Below are 21,938 nucleotides of genomic sequence, written 5' to 3'. Positions count from 1 at the left end.
AAGTTTCTTCCTACATATAACCACTACACGCAGATGTTTCGCGACATTGTGTAACTGAAATCATAAGACATCATTTTTCTTCATTACACGGGGCCACTATAATAATTTATTGCTGCAGACAAATGCCACATCTATCCATCATGCCGTATCCTAGATTGTGAGAATTAATGATTCATTCGTGACACCTACAGGTGATAATTCACGATACATTGTTTCTAAACTGTAACGTAACTGTGAACTAGATGGACTAGAAAAGTTTTCAAATTCAATTTAAAAACTCATTTTAGCCGCTTTGACGACCTCGGTGGTCTAGTGGTCTAGTACACCGGTTTACAACCGATGGTCGCGGGTTCGATTCCTCCCGGGCCACAAATATTTGTATTCATGAGTATGATTGTTTGTATCGGTCTGGGTGTTTTCTATGTATAATATGTTTGTATTTATGAAAAAAATCTATGTATATGTATCAGTTATTTACTACCCATAACACAAGCTTTAGCTAGCTTAACTTGGGTCTAGATGGCGCTGTGTGAATTGTCCTGAGATTATTGCAGATTAGATTATAATTGTTGATATATTAATATGGAGTTTTGTTTTTGACTACTCTAATGCTGTGGCTGCAGCTGGCCTTTACAGCTTCACCGAACGATAGGGGGCGAGTGCAGATGGCACTCCAAACCAAAGGAAGGGCTTATGGAGCGGCTGAAGGCCAACTCCCGCCTGACGGATACGACATTAGTCTGACGGCACCGCTAGGGGTTCGAACTTCGGCTCAGGCCGGCGTAATTTCGATCCCCTTTTGAACTGGACGATCGGAGGGGGATCGAATATTGATTAAGTTGTTGTTGATTGATCATTACATAGTATAAAACAAAGTCGCTGTCGCTGTCTGACCGTCTCTATGTATCTTTATAACTACGCAACGGATTTTGAAGCGGTTTTTTTAACAGATAAAGTAATTCTAGAGGAAGGTTTGTATATATAATACATGTACACTCGGGCGAAGCCGGGGCTAGTTTTATAATATGTGAAGATTATTTAAAATTAATTCTTCTTCTTTGAGTTCCACACCTATTGGAGTTTGGACAACATATTGATAATCATGACATTTTATTTCTTACAATTTGATTTTTAAAATCTTGACGTCAACAAAGTTGCATGCTTTTCAGTGTGATAAGCAATCGAAATAAATAAAGTGGAAATAAAAGAAATAAACCCGGTGTCTGACTGTTCAGAGTCGTAGGTACGACGGTTGAAGGTGAATCAAGAAACCAATTAAATTGAGTTTTAAAGTTTATTATTATTTCAAATAAGGTGCAGGCAAATGTAATAAAACAGGGACATGTATGAGTAAATTTTCTGCTTATGAGCTAAATCTTACGATCACAAATAATAATAATATCTCAGGACATTTCACACAGCGCCATCTAGTCCCAAGGTAATCAGAGCTTACCTGTATCATGGACAAATGGTAAAAATACTTAGATAACTGATAAAAATAGATAGATATTTGTTTTTGTAAATACATACATAATATCACAATATCACAAACAATCATACTCTTGAATACAAATGTTTGTACCGTGCCGGGAGTCGAACCCGCGACCATCGGAAGTAAGGTGGTGTGCTAAACGGCTACACTACTGAGGCCGTCAATTATGTGTAAGTAACAAGTGGTAGATGACGTGTCGACATCCTAAGTATCAACACATGTCGAACGACCGTTGTTCGGTGACCAACTTGTGGAACAACATGTTCACATGTCGAGATACTCATCCAGTCCCTTATGGTTGTCACCTCACTTTAAATACCTATTTACGTGATATATTCATTGTTTCCTTCTAAATGTAGAGAATTTTTTTTTATAATACAGGGAATAAACGAGCATGCGGCTCACCTGATGGTAAGTGATTACCGCCGCCCATGAGCACCGGCAACACTAGATTCAAATTCAAATTCAAATTCAAATTCAAAAATCATTTATTCATGTAGGACATTTTAGCCGCTTATGAACGTCAAATTTTTACATTATAATTTTATTTTTTTCCCTACCGTCCAGTTCGGTATATAGATCCAATTGAGAAGAACTGGCAAGAAACTCAATTGAATTACTTTTTTTTTAAAGCCAGTTTATTTACAATGTATATTTATATAGATGAATTGCAAGTACGTTGTCGAGGATTTTATATTTCTTTGTAAGAATAGAATAGAAGTCACTTATTCAAATATACTTAATTTAAGCACTTTTGAATAGTCAACAACTCTTTTTTAAATCTACCACTTATTCGGAAAGCTGTCTCATCACAAGATGAATAAGCAAGAAACTTGTGTGTTGCTCTTTTAAACAATCCTTGTAAGTTCACATTTTACAAGTCGAAACGTGTGAAACAAACTACCAACCAGCACTAATTTATTTAGGCTCAAATATAAAAACACAATAAGATTAAATCAGTCGTAGTGATAAGAGCAGACCAGTCCCTACAAGCAGCACTCGTTCACGAGTATGACGGATCACTGCGCTCGACCATATTTTAGGAAGCCCAATGACCCGGCCCAACATGCCGCCACATGTCTGGACATTTTAGTGAGCATGACTACTCATTCCACTCGACCACGTCACAGCTACTTTAAATTACTATATGGTAGTTACAGTATTCGCACTTTACATGAGGATGCATGCGGCAATCAATACAAAAGCCGCTACGCTATCATATATCAAGAAAACAGTATGAAAAATAAATTATAACGTTGTCCGCAAATAAACTTATTCTTGCTATATATTGCTATCATCTATAAATTCGTCTATCCTATAATAGGCTTTTTTACATAATATTTGTTTAATATAAAATTTGTATTGCCTCTCGTCATTGCGTCTGCCTGGCTCGCTTTCACGCCAAAACTACTGAACCGATGTAAATGAGTTTTGGTACATGGATAGTCTAGATCTTGAGAAAGGATATAGGTTACTTCTTGAATCGAAAAAAGAGTTGTATGGGGTTGAATGGGGAAATGAAAGATTGTATGGAGGTATCGTCATTTTTAGAAGCTTGAAAATTATTTTTGAGCTTTTAATGAAATATAAGTAAATATGACAATCAGTCTGTAAAAATTTACCCTCTAGTAATAATAGGGGATGAAACTTTGTCAATTTTAAACCGATGGGGCTGAGACTTTGCATACATAAAGCTACTATGACGTAGGCATCCCCTAAGAAAGGATTTTGATAAATTCCATCCCTAAGGGGATAAATTAACGCGAGCGGGGAAAAGCTAGTAATTTATAAAACTCTACTAAATCCGACGAGGGGCAATGAAACATCCATTTATATTCGAAATCGTGTTAATATGATTGAAATGAAACGAGACGGTAGTTTATTGTGATAATTTGATATCTAAACTAAAGACTTGTGTAGGAGAGAGCGGCCCAAAACTATTTTATTATTCATCGGCGACCATAGAGCGGGCCCATAAACGACATAATGTCACATCGTGTACATACGTCAGTTGAGTATGGTAATGGTGGATGGGACATGGGACAGATTCCCATACAGCCGGGACACTGCTGCTTATCGAGTGGCGCCTGCGAGGTGAGGGACCCCCGCCCTGTCCGGCGCCGGCGCCGCCGCTCTTAAGCCGCGACAGCATTTCGGTTTTTTTGTCAGATGTCGAATGTAATTAATTAGGGCGCGGGACCTCTGAGAAAGCGACACGGCTTGAGTGCTTGACCGGGCGATTCGCGACCAACGCTGGGAATCAAAATTCAAAATTCATTCATTCATCCTATTATTTTGATAGGTATCCGTAAGACATTTAGAAAAACCGCACTCAGAAAATATTTATAGTTGTGTTATAGTAGTAAGTCTTGTTTTTATATCTTAGACTAGTTTGTGACAAGATGGCGCTGTACGACTTGTCACATAATATCCCAATTGAATATCAGATTAAAAAATTATTTATTCATGTAGGACATTTTAGCATGAACGTCAAATTTTTTATATTAAAAATTTTTCCCTACCGTCCAGTTCAGTATATAGATCCAATTGAGAAGAACTGGCAAGAAACTCAATTGAATTACTTTTTTTTAAAAGCCAGTTTATTTACAATGTATATTTATATAGGAGTCTATGTCTAACATTAAATGAAAATCCCGTGCATGAACAACTATTGCCATGCACGCTCGTCATTCAAGTAATTGTATTTTTTACATTGCACTGAATAAAATATTTTTCTTTCTTTCTTTCTTAATCGTTTAGTGAGTAAATAGGCTTTGCTCAGTAAATATGATTTAACAGATGTTTTGAATTTATTTAAGGGTAATTCCAGTATATCCTTTGGTATCTTATTGTAAATTTTTTTACCTATTCCTTATTGACTTATTCTAAACGAAGCTCGTTTCGAGTCTACTCAACAGATGAATACTTTATCAAATTTAGTGTTGCAATAATTTCTGAGTATTGATAAGTGTAACTACAAGATATCTTGTACTTAATAATAATAATAATAATAAACTAAGATATTTCACACAGAGCCATCTAGTTCCAAGCTTAGCAGAGCTTATGTTGCGTACTATACATCAGATATAAATACGTAAGTATAGTTTTTGGAAATACATACATAATATACATAAAAAAACACTCAATACCTCTAAAAACAGTCGTACTCATGCTTATACCGTGCAACCAAACTAATACAAATAATCAAACTTATGAATCGGTTGAAATTCCGCGCACGGTACAAACCGTTGCGGTTTGTACCGTGCGCGGAATCGAACCCGCGACCATCGGAACTGCACTTCCAGTGTAAAGATGATCTAGAGCGACATGTGATAAGAGCGTGCAGCACTGGTCGTCGGTGCGATGACATTCTGTAAAGTTACTACCTTTTGTTGAAAAGTGTTTAAAAAAAAACAAGTTTTTAACAAGATCATTTTATTAGCGTAGCGGGGAGAACTAGTCAAGTGGAGGGTCGCTGAAACGATTTCGTTACAGCTATTTTTTAACTAATATTGTTTCTTTATTTTTTTTATATTATAAATTGAATAGAGTGTGTTTATTGCAGGACTTTAATAATGATAATAATAATAATAATATCTCAGTACAATTCACACAGCGCCATCTAGATCCAAGTTAAGCTAGCTAAAGCTTGTGTTATGGGTACTAGATAACTGATACAAATACCTGGATACATTTTCTTGTAAATAAATAGATATTATACATAGAAAACACCGAGACTGATACAAACAATCATATTCATGAATACAAATGTTTGTACAGTGCGAGGAATAGAACCCACGACCATCGGATAGTAAAGCGGTGTGCTAAACCACTAGACCACCGAGGCTGTCAAATGATATATTGTTATTTCTATTATAATAACTAATTCACCTTCTTTGTATATTATATAATAAATGTCGTATCCGCTGTCTGTATGCCTAGATCTTTTAAACTACTCAACGGATTTGAATGCAGTTTTTTTAATAGATAGAGTGATTTAAGAGGATTTTTTCTATGTATAAATCATATACTCCCGTGCGAAGCCGGTGCATGTAGTTAGTATACTTTAAATCTAAATTTTTCGATCATGAAATCCCTCTCTAAAATTCTTTAAGTAAATAAGTCATCATGTCATCATTTACGGAACCTAGTAAATGTTATCAAAAAACTCCATTAATATAATAATATGCAATTTGATAAGATGCTCCAAAGGATTACGGCAAATAATAATTCTTTTGTTACCGTTTCACTTTCGAAAGAGCAAGCTTGTACGAGCGGGACGTCGCATTTTTGTTTGTTGGCTATTAATAACCGAAAAACAAGCCGATCGGAGTGGATTAACACATTAACAGGTACCATGTCGCTGGAATAAAAGCATTCCCAGCGTGTGTCGGGGGACGGGAGAAAAAAATCGGTGATACGGAGTGGAGCGGATCAATTAGTAGGCGCAGGCGCCGCGGGCCGGCCGGCGTTTACGGCCCCGTGTCAACGGGTTATGACGATTACGCGACCCGCGCGTTGACAAGCTGCGTCGTAAAACGTTAATGACAGTCGGTAAGAGGTTTTAATAAATTGCTTTAGTCGTAGCAATTTTACGGGACAAATTTAAATAATGGTGATGCGTCAACGTGCGGTTTAGGAGTGTCGTATTCTAAGACCGACGGACGGATAGCGATCTGCTGCTATCTTTTTTTTTTTTTTATACCACTTAGGTGGCAAACAAGCATACGGCCCATCTGATGGCTACCGTAGCCTATGGACGCCTGAAACACCAGGGGTGTCACATGCGCGTTGCCGACACTTAAGAAACCTTAATATACCCTTCTTGAAAACCCCCATGCTGTAGTCTCTCGAGAAAACCTCGGCAGGTAGTTCATTCCACAATCTAAGTGTACGCGTGTATCTATGGATAATTCACACAATAAGTCCCAAGTTAAGCGGAGCTTGTGTTATGAGTACTAGTGATTAACTGGTGATTAATTAAGTGGTCCAAAAAATAATACTATTTTATTGTTCACTAGTGTTTTATATTAAGTAACCAGCTACTGGCCCGGCATCGTACGGGTGTACGTGTATTACACCCGTACGATGCCGGATAGTGATTCAAGAGGAAGGTTTATATATATTTTTTTTTTTTCACCTGATGGTAAGTGATTACCGCCGCCCATGAGCACCCGCAACACCAGGGGAATTGCAAGTACGTTGTCGGCCTTTTAAAAAGGAATAAGCTCTTTTCTTGAAGGTTTCAATATTGTATCGGTTCGGAAATACCATTGCTGGAAGGTGATTCCATAATGTGGTTGTGCGAGGCAAAAAGTTTCTAGAAAACCGCACTGTGGAAGACCGCTATTCATCCAGATGATCAGGATGGTATTTTAGTTTCTGGCGGGTGGTACGGTGGTGAAACTCAGCAGCTGGTATTAATCCGAACAATTCCTCAGATATAATACATGTACACCCATGCGAAGTTATGCGGATATCTAGTAAAAATATATAACGTTGCTATTTACTCGAAACCGTTCAGCAATTTATGCAGAATGTTTTAATTAAGCGATGTAACTATTAAATGAAATTCTTAATTGATAAAGTTACAATTAAACAACTGGTGTTAAACACATAGTTAAATAGAATTTATTGCTAATTAAGTATATATATAAAATAATAAAGTAAAGTATTGCAAATAATTAAAACTAAATAAATATATGTGTGATTATCGCGAATGAGAATTGAAGAAAAATCTTATAATATTTAATTATTTATTTACGTCTCAAAATCGTCTTTACATCGTCTTACGTCGTTCTGTCAACTCCTACAATTCTTTTATCTATACATATAAATAAAAATAAAGTGTCTGTCTGTAATATTGAAATAACTGTTTTTTACTACATGCATATGAATATAAATATGGTACATATACAAAAAAAAACTTTTTACCATTTTTGTCTGTCTGTCTGTCGGTTTGTTTGTTCCGGCTAACCCCTGAAATGGCTGGACCGATTTTGACGGGACTTTTATTAGCAGGTAGCTGATGTAATAAGGAGTAACTTAGGCTACTTTTATTTTAAAACAATAAAGTTAAATTCCACGCGGACAAAGTCACGGGTGCAGCTAGTTTTAAATAAAACTATAATAAAAATAAAATGCATAAATCCACTTTCCACATATATAATACATGTTGTTTATTTACAAATAGTAGAAATAGAAGTAATCTTTATTCAATTAAATCAAAGTTTACAAATTTGTACTTTCATCCGCCGAAATCTAATAAAAAGAGGTCCCTGCGACAACGAATAGATATATTGGAATTACCCTTAAATAAATTCAAAACATCTGTTAAATCATATTTACAGAGCAAGACCTATTACTCACTAAACGATTACTTGAATGACGAGCGTGCATGGCAATAGTTGTTCATGCACGGGATTTTCATTTAATGTTAGACATAGACACCTATATAAATACCTATGCATTGTAAATAAACTGGATTTAAAAAAAAAGTAATTCAATTGAGTTTCTTGCCAGTTCTTCTCAATTGGATCTATATACCGAACTGGACGGTAGGGAAAAACATTAAAATTAAAAACTTGACGTTCATAAGCGGTTAAAATGTCCTACATGAATAAATGATTTTTGAATTTGAGCGACCGGAGCCGGATCGCTTGTTTAGTATAATATAGTATAATAAGATATTGAAACAATTATCAAATAACATATCGCGCAGTGCGACTATGGAACCCACTACCATCCTTCATACGGAGTGCGCAATCACTAACCATTTTCAAGAACGCTGTGAAATCGCACTGTCTCTCTCAGTAAATATTCTTTCTGCTGTCCTTTCTTTCTTATTACTAAATTGTCATCTTCATAATTGCATATATGTTGCTGTGTACCTATACTCGTATATATTTGTATTATATTATTGTATATTTATTTTATAAGTTATGTATTTATATATTATGTAGAATGTATATGTTTATGATATGTATTATTTTATATATTAATATTATTAATGTTTCTACTCCATCATGCGCCATCCACCACCTTCTGTCTTTTCTCTTCTACCCAAAGGTTGTCTGGAAGACATCGCATAAGCGATAAGACCGCCTTTTGTACCCATAATCTAAATATTGTTTTCGTTTGTATATAAGTTTTTTTTTTGTTATTATGGTGCAATAAAGAGTAATAAATAAAAAATATTACAGAGGATCTGGGTTGGGGAAAATGTGTTGTTTATATCATTTTTATAATTGTAGCTGAGTACAGAGAAGCGAGGTTCGAATGCGGCCGACTCACCGTAACCGCGGAGTATGACGCCAGTGATAATACTATCGAACAGTAAACAACGATATTAATGTGATCATCCATTACTTTGAACAACTCACAATTAATTAGACACACTTACAAATAATATTATTTTGTAATGAAGGAAAAGACATAGATATATCTGGTCCGTGCGCTGACCATGTACTTACATTGTTAATTTTTCTTAAAATTTTATGCTTATGTTTTCTACAGCACTGAATGAATTTGGCTAAAATATACTATATATATACAAAAGTTAATTGCTGTTCGTTAATCTCGCTAAAACTTGAGAACAGCTGAACTGAGCATAGGGACGGACAGACAGCGACAGCGACTTTGTGGCCACTATTTTCTTGAAAGATATTTATGTCTGTACATACCTACAATACTTAATTGTATACTATTGCAAGAGTTTATTATTACATTTACAGAACGGAAGGTTCAATAATTATCAATTAAACAACGATATGAATATACCGGTTAATTTTTTTATAACGACACGCACAATGAAATGTTCGCGAAAAGGTAATGTTTCATTAAAACAACAAACCAGATATGAGACATTAAAAACTTTTTAAACCACTCATTTACATAATTAGCTACCCGAAGGTACATAATTAAAAAATCAATGCAAATCGTGAAAGTAGTCTATATACTGTTGCACACTTAATACCGTACCAGGTACAGGCGAGCTCATTTAATCCGACTATTTTAATCGAAAGTTATTCATCAACGGATCGGTTTAATTGTGCCGGCGACGCGGGGGGAGCGAGGGGGCGCAAGGGGACCGAGGGGGACAGCAGCGGAACACGGAAAGGCTTTCCGGCGGCGCCTCAGAACCCCGCTGCCGACAGATTAGCCGAGCTACACACTGCCTTTACTGTAATTACTAGCTAGCCCCTTTGTATTTAAATGCCTAATTTATGCGTCCGACTGTACGGGTTTATGATTGTGGAATGTACCTATTCATATAAGTCTAGTAGACGCAGCAGTGCGCTCTCATGTCTATACACTATTGATTTCAATTCAGCACAGATTCACTGTTATTTTGGAACGTAATCAGTGTGGTGCAAACTATTTGCACATTTTTATATGTTCTCTAGCTTTTGCCCGCGGCTTCGCTCACGTTAATATATCTCCTTAGGGGTGGAATTTATCAAAATCCTCTCTTAGAGGATGCCTACGTCATAGTAGCTTTATGCATGCAAAGTCTCAGGCCGATCGGTTAAAAATTGACAAAGTTTCATACAAACTGTCTTCCCCTATTTTATAGCCTTGGGCCTTTTGGCAAAATAAGGCCCGTCAGAATAAATAGAACGGCAAAATACTATCGGAATAAACAGACAGACAGACAAAAAAACAAATATTGTAAAAAATGTTATTTTGGTGTATGTACCGTATTTATATTCATATGCATATAGTAAAAAACGGTTATATCAATATTACAAACAGACACCCCAATTTTATTTATATGTATAGATGTATAGATCATTTCTAGAGTCATATTAATTATGTAATTGATGAAATTAGATGCAATATATTCACAAGCTCAGTTAGTTTAACAAATAATATTTTTGCTTATACCCACTTTTATTTCATACAAATATTACTAGATATATTAAAAATAAATGGAAACAGATCGAACCTTGATAAATTTTTGTATGTTGTATGTATACAACATACAAAAATTTATATTTAGTTTGATAAATGTGTTAAAAATGTGGTAAAATGTTGTATGTTTGATAATGTGTGTTCATGTTTGTGGGTAAATATAAACTATTTAATTAAACCAAAGTTGATTATTTGTTAGTTACTTACATAATTTAGATAATTCCCAGTTAGCAGTTGACTAGTTCCTGAAAGAAGAAACAAATCAAAATATTAGGAATACTATAATGAAAAAACATTTCTAGATATATATTTTACAACTGACCCTCTAAGTAACTAAAAAAGTAATCTAAATAACTGAAATAAACATCACAGGAGACCGAAGAGCTGGCAGCTACCTCGGACAAAGAATTAGTCGTGTGTCTTATGATGAGTCTTATGAACGTATTTTTTTTTATATTATAATTTTTCCCCTACCATCCAGTTCAGTATATAGATCCAATTGAGAAGAACTGGCAAGAAACTCAATTGAATATTTTAGTTTATTTTTTTTAAAGCAAATTGTGAAATGTAACTTTACGTTTAACTTAACGTTTATTTATAAGAGCAACATGCAATTTCCTTGCTTATATTTCTTGTCATAAGACAGGTTTCTGAATGAGCGGTTTATTAAAAAAACAAATCATTAATTTGACACGATGCGCGGTTTAACACGCTGCCTTACTTCCAATGGTCGCAAGTTCGATTTCTCGCACGGCACAAACATTTGTATACATGAGTACCTATGATTGTTTGTTTCGGTCTGGTTATCTATGTATAATATGTATGTATTTACAAAATAAAATATCTATGTATTTGTATCAGTATCTAGTACCCATAACACAAGCTTTAGCTAGCTTAACTTGGGACTAGATGGCGCTGTGTGAATTGTCCTGAGATTATTATTATTTCTAGATACACATAGATACACAACTGGCATTTAAGTAATGACTTAATTAAATATGTTTCACTTAATTATAGATGCGTAAAGAATTTACGTTTTTGATGCAACTCAAATAGAATAGAAATAAGGTTTTATCTGATTGATAGTTAGTCGATAGTTGCAAGTTTGTTGTCACACAATTTAAAACGTCAAGTATAACTATACGTTTCCTTAAAAGAGCAGCACGCAATTTTCTTGCTTATTTATGACAACATAAGACAGATTTTCTAATGAACGGTTTATTAAAAAATAATTGTTAATTCAAAAGTGCTTAAAGTAAAGTTTATTGTAATAAAGAATTTTCCATTCTATCTAGACACGCGGGAGCGTGTCAAAGCCGAGTTCAAGTAAGAGAACTGGCGAGCAGCACGGTGTGTAGTTTTACACAAACCATTTGGAGCCACTTTTGACCCCTCATAACTCAAAAACTCTTTCACATAAACCTGTCAAATGTTAAAATTTCATATACGAAATATACTGTAGCCTTCGCAAGTTCTAAACCTGTTACTTGTCGGTTCCTATTTTATTATTAGTAGTAACTAGCCATCGAAAGTAATAATTAGTATATGAGAACTGGCCAAGTCAGACCTTAGGCTACAATATATTATCCTAAGTTATAAGAAGAAATGATTTTTAAATTGTTATAAATAAATTTCAGGACAGACCATCGAACTTGGCACCCATTTAGATCTCACCTCTGTCGTAGAAGTCAACAATCAAGGCATATATCATAATATTGAACTCGGCTATCATTTCACATTTATGTTTTTGATGGGATTCAAGTGACTTGTTGAAGAGTAATTTAACAGGATTCAAGTGAGTTCTTGAAGTGTGAAGTCTTGTAAAGTACGTTAATGGTCTAAACCTTGCTATTACGAGAGACCTGTACCCAACCGGCGATGCTAAGTTATCAAGTTCCGACACAGTATAACTTAAAGCCGAATGGACTGACTCGCAAATGACATACCGAGATAAATCAGCACTCTCATTAGCTAAGTAACAGCGTGAGATACCGTGCAAGTGTGATCTCAGGTAGGCGACTGTAACATCTATACATATAAATAAAATTGCAGTGTCTGTTTGTATTATTGAAATAACCGTTTTTTACTACAAGCATATGAATATAAATACGGTACTTGCACCAAAATAACATTTTTTCAATTTTTGTCTGTCTGTCAGTTTGTTTCGGCTAATCTCTGAAATGGCTGGACCGATTTTGACGGGACTTTTTTTGGCAGGTAGCTGATGTAATAAAGAGTAACTTAGGTTGCTTTAATTTTAGAAAAATAAAGTTAAATTCCACGCGGACGAAGTCGCGTGGAATAGTTATAATAATATAACTGTTTATTGTGCACAGAAAAGTATTAACAAAAATAGAACTTAATATAAATGTAATAAACAAAAGGCGGCCTCATCACATAAAGCAATCTCTTAGAGACAATCTTAAGTTAGTTTAGAATAAGAAAACAAAAAATATAGTCCCAAAAATATAGCTAGTCTAAATATATATAACTCAAAGGTGACTGACATAGTGATCTATCAACGCACAGCCCAAACCACTAGACGAATCGGGCTGAAATTTGGCATGCAGGTACATGTTATGACGTAGGCATCCGCTAAGAAAGGATTTTGATTAATTCTACCCCCAAGTGGATATAATAGGGGATGAAACTTTGTCAATTTTAAACCGATCGCACTGAGACTTTGCATGCATAAAGCTACTATGACATACCCATCCCCTAAGAAAGGATTTTGATAAATTCCACCCCTAATGGGATAAAATTTGTATAAATCTTCTTAGATATTCGACTGATTGAACTGAAATTAAAGATTGGAGCTACTATGATGAAGACGTTCGCTTAAATAGGATTTTGATAAACTCCACCCCTAAGGGGACAAATTAACGCGAGCGAAGCCGCAGGCAAAAGCTAGTTAAATATATACCTGCACGTAATGGCTGGTAAATGGCCCATGTATAAAAAAACAACACGACCCTCCGGACGTATATAAATAACGTAATATATAGTTTCGGTAAAACTATTTCAAAAATTAAATCCATTTCGTGCTTGTGATGACGAGTCATTCACTTAATCTTAATAATTAACATAATATTCTACTAGTGACGACTACTGCACGCCATTTACTCGAAGTGTATATATAAATAACAAATTTAATATGACCATCTCGGTGGTCTAGCGGTCAAGCACACCGGTTTACGACCGATGGTCGCGGGTTCGATTCCTCGCACGGCACAAACATTTCTATTCATGAGATTGTTTGTATCGGTCTGGGTGTTTTCTATGTATAATATGTATGTATTTACAAAAAATATCTATGTATAGGTATCAGTTATCTAGTACCCATAACACAAGCTTTAGCTAGCTTAACTTGGGTCTAGGTGGCGCTGTGTGAATTATCCTGAGATTATTATTGTTACTATTATTATAAAAGTCAAAAATAATTTTAATTATTCACGACATGATGCCTACGGCCACCTTTTACCATCGCGCCACTCACATTCATCCACACGCTGGAACCTAAGTGGTCTCAGACAGTGCGGTTTCAGAGGAGCTTCCTCCCGCGTACACTTAGGTAGTGAATGAACTACCTGCCGAGGTTTTCTCACGAGACTACAGCATGGGGTTTTTCAAGAAGGGTATATTAAGGTTTCTTAAGTGTCGGCAACGCGCACACCCCTGGTGTTTCAGGCGTCCATAGGCTACGGTAACCATTTACCATCAGGCGGCCCTATGCATGTTTGCCAAAAAAAAATCACGTGGGACATTTTAGTCGCTTATGAACGTAAATTTTTTTAAATTATAATTTTAATTTTTTCCTCACCGTCCAGTTCCGTAGATAGATCCAATAGAATAATAGAATAGAATAGAAATGTGATTTGCTCACATTTCTATTGTTCCCCACTATATTTCACGGCATTGTCGACTGAGAATCAGCTACTATCTATTTGTCATACACCTAATTGATAAGGGTTGTCCACCCCTAACATTATTTTTTGGGCAAATTTTTTTATATATATTTCCTTATTATGTGTCATTAAAAAATACATACAACCCTAAGTTTTCAACCTTCTATCACCAACCCCTATTTTTTTTTAACGTTATTAATTTATATGGCAAACCGTTTGCCGGGACAGCCAGTATCTGTATATATATCTGTGTATGATCTCACTTATAGTATATGGTAGTTTGTATTCACACATATCGACTTGTAAAATGTGAACTTACAAGGATTGTTTAAAAGAGCAACATACAAGTTTCTTGCTTATTCTTCTTGTGATGAGACAGCTTTCCGAATAAGCGGTAGATTTAAAAAATGTTGACTATTCAAAAGTGCTTCAATGTAAGTTTATTTGAATAAATGATTTTCTATTCTACATGCAATCTTAAATTTTCACCCTTCTATCACCAACCCCTACTTTTTATAGCGTTCTTAATTTATATGGCAAACCGTTTGCCGGGACAGCCAGTATCTGTATATGATCTCACTTATAATATACTTGTCGAAGAAATGATGGAATGGTAACTCCCCTCTCTGCCTGCTGCCATTCGCCATTTTCTCATTACCAGTTTACCACTTACCGAAGCGAAGTCAGATCTGATTTAAAGGCAATTACTTTACGCTTTCGTGAAATGTTGGTGGAAGTGAATTGATAGTTAATGTAAGTAATTAACGAAATGTTCAGTCGGTATCCGCAAAGTGAAGCTTTTAAAGTTCAAATTAAGTAACCTCAGAGAAGTATATATTTAAATAGGTATACGCACGAAGAAGTAATTTATTTTTTGACTTTAAATTAAGTTACAGATATTCAGAACATTTTATATTTGACAGAGAGGCAATTCAAATTTTATATTAAACAAATGTTATGTAAAAAAGCCTATTATAGGATAGATGAACTTATAGATGATAGCAATATATAGCAAGTATAAGTTTATTTGCGGACAACGTTATAATTTATTTTTCATACTGCTTTCTTGATATATGATAGCGTAGCGGCTTTTGTATTGATTGCCGCATGCATCCTCATGTGAAGTGCGAATACTGTAACTACCATATAGTAATTTTTGTAGCTGTGACGTGGTCGAGTGGAATGAGTAGTCATGCTCACTAAAATGTCCAGACATGTGGCGGCGTGGTGGGCCGGGTCATTGGGCTCTCTAAAATATGGTCGAGCGCAGTGATCCGTCATACTCGTGAACGAGTGCTGCTTGTAGGGACTGGTCTGCTCTTATCACTACGACTGATTTAATCTTATTGTGTTTTTATATTTGAGCCTAAATAAATTAGTGCTGGTTGGTAGTTTGTATTCACACGTTTCGACTTGTAAAATGTGATCTTACAAGAATTTTTTAAAAGGGCAACACGTTTCTTGCTTATTCTTCTTGTGATGAGACAGCTTTCCGAATAAGCGGTAGATTTAAAAAAAATGTTGACTATTCAAAAGTGCTTAAATTAAGTTTATTTGAATAAATGATTTTCTATTCTATTTAGAAGTCCGACGTAAATCATTACATAGTATAAAACAAAGTCGCTGTCGCTGTCTGTCCGTCCCTATGTATGCTTAAATCTTTAAAACTACGCAACGGATTTTAAAGCGGTTTAATGGATAGAGTAATTCAAGAGGACGGTTTATATATATAATACTGATTGCCTCAGAACCGGTCTAGTCTATTACAAGCTTGTAATACGCTTATCATTCAACATCCTATCTGGCGATCAATCATTTACACGTAAACCAAGAAGCTGAGGCAGGATTATAATGAAACAGATTGTTAAGATAAGACAACACATTCGAAATAAAACTCGCCCAAGCAACTACAAGTGTAGGTTTGCAATGTATGATATTGGAATGGTGGACCCGCCTGCGCTAACGGTTCACGCTGGCGGGGCACCAGTGGAGGATAAGATGTGCATGAGGTCAGGTCAGTTAGTTAAATTTACCAGAAATTTATCACGATGGTTTCCAGGGGGAACCGCGTGGAGGTCAACCTGACATGACATTGCTAGCAATAAAATCATCAATTTGCCGAGTACTCTGCACCGGTATAGGATGGTGTTTTGGTAAAAGGAAACGTCAGCATAAAGAAAGCTTTACTCAGTACAACAGACACGGAATGTTAAGTGTGTTGTCAGTGGTAGAATTTAATTTATCCGCTGGGCCGGCTCGTAGCTCGCCGCCATGCCGCCGCGCCGCGCCGCGCCAGTGACCGAAATGCAAAGACTAACCGCAACCCGGTAATTGAGTGCGCAGTCGACTCCCACGCGTGGTAGTGTGCTCATAAATATAACTAAACAACATTACACACTATTCACTATATCTATTTTAAGAATTATTATTACTTTAATGGGAAAATACATACATAGAAGTACAGTACAGTTTTTGCCAATAAACAATAATAATCTATACATATAAATAAAATTGGAGTGTCTGTTTGTAATATTGTAATAACCGTTTTTTACTACATGCATGTGAATATAAATACGGTAAATACACCAAAATAACATTTTTTGCAATATTTGTTTTTCTGTCTGTCTGTCTGTCTGTTTATTCCGACTAATCTGTGAAATAGCTGGACCGATTCTGACGGGCCTATTTTTGGCAGGTAGCTGATGTAATGAGGAGTAACTTAGGCTACTTTTAATTTAAAAGAATAAAGTTAAATTCCACGCGGACGTAGTCCCGGGTGCAGCAAGTTATACATGTACATACACCAAAATATCATTTTTTACAATTTTTGTCTGTCTGTCTGTTTGTTTGTTCCGCCTAATCTCTGATATGGCTGGACCGATTTTGAGAGACTTTTTTGGCAGATAGCTGATGTAATAAGGAGTAACTTAGGCTACTTTTATTTTGGAAAAACCCTTTTTTTTTGCAAACAAAGTCTCGAGTGCGGCTTGCATACAATATAACTGTAATAAGTGTGTTTTCAAATATCTTTTAAATGTATATTAAGAATTAGGATTTTAGAAATTTAACTAAAACAACATACAAATACGATCATAACAAACAACATTCAAAATGTACAACTAAAGTTCATAAAAGAGAATTCCAAATAAACCCCAAATATTTTCCACTAGCTGCGTCCACGACTACGTCCGCGTAAAATGACGATACATCCACATAACCTTTCGTATCACCTTTCACCCCGTTACAACCCTGTTTTCGCATTAAAAAGTAGCCTATGTCCTTTGTCAGGGTCTAGACTATCTGTGTACCAAATTTCATTGAAATCGGTTCAGTGGTTTCTGCGTGAAAGAGACAGACAGACAGAGTTACTTTCGCATTTATAATATTGGTAAGGAAGTAAGGATTATCCGTTCCATACCTTTTTTATGAACAAATAAATTAAAATTATTTTACGGTCAATTAAAATTCCGTTCTTTGTATATAGAAGTATTACTAATTGGTCGTTATTTTCAATTTGTATGACATACATCTAAATATATAAAAAATCGTCATATGTCTGCTTGTTTATCCAATGCTCTCAATAAACCTGTTCGTTCGGTAATTTAACATTTTATTTTTGAACTTTTAATAATTTTAAGATAACGGCTTCGACTGCCGACCCGTACAATCATACATACATTAATACACTCTATTTTAAGCTGAAACAGTAACCATTTATAGAAAGAAAGAACGAAAGAAAGAAAGAAAGAAAGAAAGAAAGAAAGAAAGAAAGAAAGAAAGAAAAACTTTTATGGTTGTCAACCATTATTAATATAAATATACATTTACAAATTTAAAATATTACATACATATTATCTATACATATAAATAAAATTGGAGTGTCTGTTTGTAATATTGAAATAATTTAAATTAGTTTTTTACTACATGCATGTGAATATAAATACGGTACATACACCAAAATAATATTTGTTACAATTTTTGTGTGTCTGTTTGCTCCGGTTAATCTCTTAAATGGCTGGACCGATTTTGACGGGACTATTTTTGGCAGGTAGCTGATGTAATAAGGAGTATCTTAGGCTATTTTTATTTGAGAAAGATAAAGGTAAATTCCAGCGTCAATTTTAAACCGATCGGGCTGAGACTTTGCACGCATAAAACTACTATGACGTAGGCATCCCCTAAGTAAGGATTTTGATAAATTCCACCCCTAAAGGGATAATATTAACGCAAGCGAAGCTGCGGACAAAAGCTAGTTATATATATAAACCTTCCTCTAGAATGACTCTATTAAAAAAACCGCTTCAAAATACGTTGCGTAGTTTTAAAGATTTATGCATACATACTAGCATAAAAACATACATACATAACAGACTTTGTTTTATACTATGTAATCGATTTGACGATCTCGGTGGTCTAGCGGTCTAGCACACCGCTTTACGTCCGATGGTCGCGGGTTCGATTCCTCGCACGGCACAAACATTTGTATTCATGAGTATGATTGTTTGTAAAAATATCTATACATTTGTATCAGTTGTCTAGAACCCATAACACAAGCTTTAGCTAGCTTAACTTGGGTCTAGATGGCGCTATGTGAATTGTCCTGAGATTATTATTATTATATTATTATATCACATTATTAAATTTAAAATTATTATTACAATACATTATTATCACATTATTTTATTTAAAACGATTAATACAATCCATTATGTGTTGTGTGAATTGTACAAAAAAAATGTAATGATCACATGACGATGGGTTTGCGATACTCGCCCGAGGTTTATAAATCACTAAAAACTATAAACTATTGCAACATCAGTTATCTATTTAAATTAATAGCAAAACATGAGTATATTGTTACCATTCATAATTTATATGCAGATGAGGCTCCCTCACAGACGGGTTACTTATCAGATAAAATCACGTTATCTAATCAGCGATTTTTGTTTGTAGCGGCCGACGCCGGCGGTTGTGTTCATTATCATTATGTATATATACGTGACACACACACACACACACACTATACGTGAATTAACTTTCATAACACTAACGGCACAGTGAGCAAGCTTACGATAAATTTTAAACAAGCTCTGGGTACGATGTTATGGAAGCTGTAACTTTTAGGGAAAACTAATTTTTAGGCCCTTATATGAAATGCATATAAAAAGAAGATGGGACACACGAAGAAGATTTCTCTTTCACATGCAGCCCGCATGTGAAAGAGAAATCTTCTTCGTGTTCTGCCAAACGCCCTGAATTTTGCACGGGAACAAATTGTAAAAACATAACAATATGTTAGCAAAACGATATTGTGTTTTATAACAAACGAAAATATTGTAATGGGATATTTATAAAATTTCTTTCATTAGAATAGAATAGAATAGAAAATCATTTATTCAAATAAACTTAATTTAAGCACTTTTGAATAGTCATAACAATTTGTTTTTTATCTACCACTTGTTCGGAAAGCTATCTCATCACAAGAAAAACGAGCAAGAAACTTGTGTGTTGCTCTTTTAAATAATCCTTGTAAGTTTTCATTTACAAGTCGAAACGTGTGAATACAAACTACCAACAAGCACTAATTTTTTGGGTCAAATATAAATATGCAATAAGATTAAATCAGTCGTAGTGATAAGAGCAGACCAGTCCCTACAAGCAGCACTCGTTCACGAGTATGACGGATGAGCCAGCCATCACTGCGCTCGACCATATTTTAGGGAGCCCAATGACCAGGCCCACCACGCCGCCACATGTCTGGACTTTTTAGTGAGCATGACTACTCATTCCACTCGACCGCGTCACAGCTACAAACATTACTATATGGTTGTTACAGTATTCGCACTTTACATGAGGATGCATGCGGCAATCAATACAAAAGCCGCTACGCTATCATATATCAAGAAAGCAGTATGAAAATTAAAATTATAACGTTGTCCGCTGTTGTGATTCAATTGTGATTCAAGAGGAAGGTTTATATATATAATACATGTACACACGGCCAAAGTCGGGGCGAGTAGCTAGTTACATGCAACAACACAACTATGCAACGGATTTCGAAGCGGTTATTTTAACAGATAGAGTGATTCAAGAGGAAGGTTTATATATATAATACATGTACACCCGGGCGACCCGGGGCGAGTAGCTAGTATAATATATCCTAAATTTTATATCTTCTAAAAGCATATAAAAATTTCTTTGTTACAATTACGTAATTATGTTTGTAACAAAACTACTCTATTACGTGAACTATTTTACTTAGCGATAAAAGTGTGGTCCAACCAATAAATATGTTTTATTTTTGGACAACATTACTTTCTATTTATGATTTGCCAATAAAACAGTCACACATCCTAAATATCCACCCTTCTACCGTTAACTCCATTTTTTTAATCACTATTAATTAGTAATATTTTTTCACTCTCTAGCTAGAATTAAGTAGAATGATCATTAACTAACTAACAGTTAGAAATATCATTAACCATCCTCAATAATGATGTTTTGTATATTCTGCGAAATATTGTTATTTATATAGATATAATCACCTTCCAGCAATGGTATTTCCGAACCGATACGATATTGCAACCTTCAAGAAAAGAGCTTATTCCTTTTTAAAAGGCCGACAACGCACTTGCAATTCCCCTGGTGTTGCGGGTGCTCATGGGCGGCGGTAATCACTTACCATCAGGTGAGCCGCATGCTCGTTTGTCCCCTGTGTTATAAAAAAAAAATATATATTCCCCTATTGTCCCAAATCTGAATTTAAATGACTCTGTGTTATTGTTAACATGTACATTTTTTTTCTTTCGAAAAGAATACGAGCTGAGTTTCTTGTCAGTTCTTCTCATCTCGAAATCATTCCAAACTGACGGTATATTTGACATATCATAAGAGTCTGTAATAGACCTACACGAATGAAGATATTTTGAATTTGATTTCGAGATAGAATAATAAAGGGAGCCGTCGGCCGAACTCACGCCGCCATAGCAAAAGACATCAACGGCGCACGGAGTTTCCTTCCTTCGATGTACCGAAAAAGAAAACTCTTGCTTAATGAGACCAGGAGTGCAGCGTTTATCGTAAACTAATCTGTTACCGCGACTTTGTCCGTGTAGAATTAAAATAAATAAATAAAAGTATCATAACACCGCTCGCCATAGACGGCGAATTCATTCCCACACGCTGGAAGCTAAGTGGTCTCGGACAGTGCGGTTTCTAAGGAGCTTACTCCTGCATACACTTAGACTGAACTACCTGCTAAAGTTTTTTTCAAGAGATTACAGAGTTTTTCAAGAAGTGTATATTAAGGTTTCTTATAGATGTGCGCGCGTGATACACCTGGTGTTTCAGGCATATCTAGGATATGGTAACTGTTTATTACCAAATAGATTGTGAAATAAACTACCTGCCAAGGTCTCGAGAGACTACAGCATGGAGTTTCTCAAGAAGAGTATATTAAAGTTTCTTAAAGATCGTCCATGTATTAGGCACATATATTTTAGAAGAAAAAGTGTAATCCCTCACATTTAAAATAAGTAATCATATTGCTAAGTAACAGTTGATATGTAACGTGCAACTGAATCAGATCTAGAATAAATTATATTTGCTGTTGTATATAATCCACTGAA

At 35.2% G+C, this 21,938-nt stretch overlaps 1 protein-coding gene across 2 annotated transcripts in view; it reads right to left on the bottom strand.

Annotated features, from left to right (window-relative positions):
• Positions 1-21,938, bottom strand: part of LOC131849803 (GATA-binding factor A-like) — a 99,870-nt gene that overhangs the window by 52,580 nt on the left and 25,352 nt on the right. For both annotated transcript variants that reach the window (XM_059199926.1, XM_059199933.1), the window contains exon 2: positions 10,613-10,650. The gene's annotated coding sequence lies outside the window, so the exon portion shown is untranslated. The remainder of the gene's footprint in view (positions 1-10,612; positions 10,651-21,938) is intronic.

Source organism: Achroia grisella, unplaced genomic scaffold (assembly GCF_030625045.1).
Source record: "Achroia grisella isolate CSIRO2021 unplaced genomic scaffold, CSIRO_AGI_Agris_v1 utg1112, whole genome shotgun sequence".
In the NCBI taxonomy this organism is placed as follows: Eukaryota; Metazoa; Arthropoda; class Insecta; order Lepidoptera; family Pyralidae; genus Achroia; species Achroia grisella.
This window is presented reverse-complemented; position numbering and strand designations above follow the sequence as displayed.